The sequence below is a fragment of the Stegastes partitus genome, unplaced genomic scaffold, assembly GCF_000690725.1.
Source record: "Stegastes partitus isolate 25-593 unplaced genomic scaffold, Stegastes_partitus-1.0.2 Scaffold609, whole genome shotgun sequence".
Lineage (NCBI taxonomy): Eukaryota > Metazoa > Chordata > Actinopteri > Pomacentridae > Stegastes > Stegastes partitus.
The window spans coordinates 338,813-340,991 of NW_007578340.1; positions in this window are offsets into that span (position 1 = coordinate 338,813).

Genomic DNA, 2,179 nt, shown 5'->3' on the forward strand with positions numbered 1-2,179 from the left:
AATCTATCAAGAAATTTGCTGACGTAACCACTCACACATACTACATACTTGTTCATGCAGGTGCACATACTCATCACATACCACTTGTGTGATATGCCACTATAAATCTGGAAATGACTGCAACAGGGTCACGTGTTATATGGCAGTCTAGACAGGTGTGTTTCAGGGACAACGGGACAAAAAATCACTTTATTAATTATGAGATGCACTTGCAAATCGTAATGATGTGTCTTCTTGGGCGCTTCGCCCTCCTCAGACGTGTCACTCAGTCAGTGGATGACAGAGGTAAACTAGTCCGCTACATGCAGCTGATAAAGAAAACACTGACCCACCATTCAAATGAACAATACAAGGAAATAAGCTTGGAAACTGGTGAAGCGCTTCTTTAATTAGCAGAGCCCTGAATCATTGTCTCTACAGGAATAGATAGCTGCTATTTGTGGTTGTGTGTTAAAAAGAGAGAAAGAGGGAACAAAACAGTGAAAGAGGCAGGGAGAGGCCTTAAAATTGTATTTTCTAATTAAAGCTTTATATTGTTGACTTTCCGGGAGTTGCCGCTTTCACGGATGATTACATACCTAAACACCTTTGCCTGATTTATAAATTCATGTGTAGCACAGAGATGTAGATTTGACTTTTTCCCGTTTTCACACAGTTTGTAGAAAGAACATCAGCAGTGGTGTCAAAGCTTAACAACCATATAACCTTACATTACAAACATACATGTCTTTTCCCCGCTAAATAGCTTCAACTCCCAACCAGTCAGTTAGAATTAAGGAAGCTTCATGGATGAGGTAAAATGTCTTCAAGATACAAAAAAAAATTCCAGTTGCCTTTACTAAGACTACTACTTGAGACTACCGTGACCTGAGAATAAACTGAGAATCTACAGACACACACAAAAAATATGTTTTTCATTCATTACATTTTTCAGTCATAAATAGATGTCAAACACTTAAAATAGATTTTATGTTTGTGCACATAGCTTGCTGTAACTTCTCATAGAAAGTCAAATTACTCAGCAGAGTAATCCCTAATCACTGTCACACTGTGACTACAAAGAAGGAACGTCTCCACTTGTCAAGTGTGAATGGACAGATGTGCCATCGTCTGTCTTTTGCACCCAAAGTGCTTCTGATTGTGGACAAACTAAAGTCTTTACAGCAGCCATCAGCTTTGGGAAGTCTCAGTTGTACAGTCATCTGTAATTGCATTCCAGTGTCTGCCTCTTTCCCCAAGTATATTTTTCTTTACTTTTGGATTGATTCTGTAAATTTTTGGACTTTAATTATGTTTGGGTTTCACCTTTTCAGACTTTGCCTGTTGTCACCAGGGGTCTCATTTATCAACAGTGCGTAGGCACAGATATGTGTGTAGAGCGTGGTACGAACATTCCTACGCAAAGTATGGAATTTATCAACTTGTACTTATACTTAGGAATGTGTGTAAATATACGCACAACTCTGACCATGCATACGCACATGATCTAGCGGTAGAATAGTGAAACTACAAATAGAAAGCATTAAGAATGTCACAACAGGTGCTCACAATGTCAAAACGCACTGGATGTCCCCATCCATCCATTATCTATACACCGCCTAATCCTCACGAGGGTCGTGAGGGGGGGCTGGAGCCTATCCCAGCTGACTTAGGGTGAAGGCAGGGGACACCCTGGACAGGTCACCAGTCTATCACAGGGCTACACTTAGAGACAGACAACCAAGCACACTCACATTCACACCTACGGACAATTTAGAATCACCAATTAACCTCAACATGTTTTTGGACCTTGTGGGAGGAAGCCGGAGAACCTGGAGAGAACCCACACTGCATGGGGAGAACATGCAAACTCCACGCAGACAGATCCCGGTGCCACCACCGGGATGCGAACCGGCGACCTTCTTGCTGCGAGGCAACTGCGCCACCTTGCAGCCGTATGTTCCCAGTTTTCTTTAATTAAAAATGCTCAATTAGTAATTTCATCAAGTTAGAAACAGACTTGTATGTGGTGTGAAATACTATCAAAGACAGCCGGGACAGGTATTTGAAATGTAAGTAAGTGCTATGGCTCATCTTGCTTTGTTAGAAGATTTGGTGAACCATGTGCTCCATAGGAAACCCATTTTCAAATTGCGCACTGATCTAGTTGCTAAGAGCACAGAGTGGCTTCTCAGTAGAT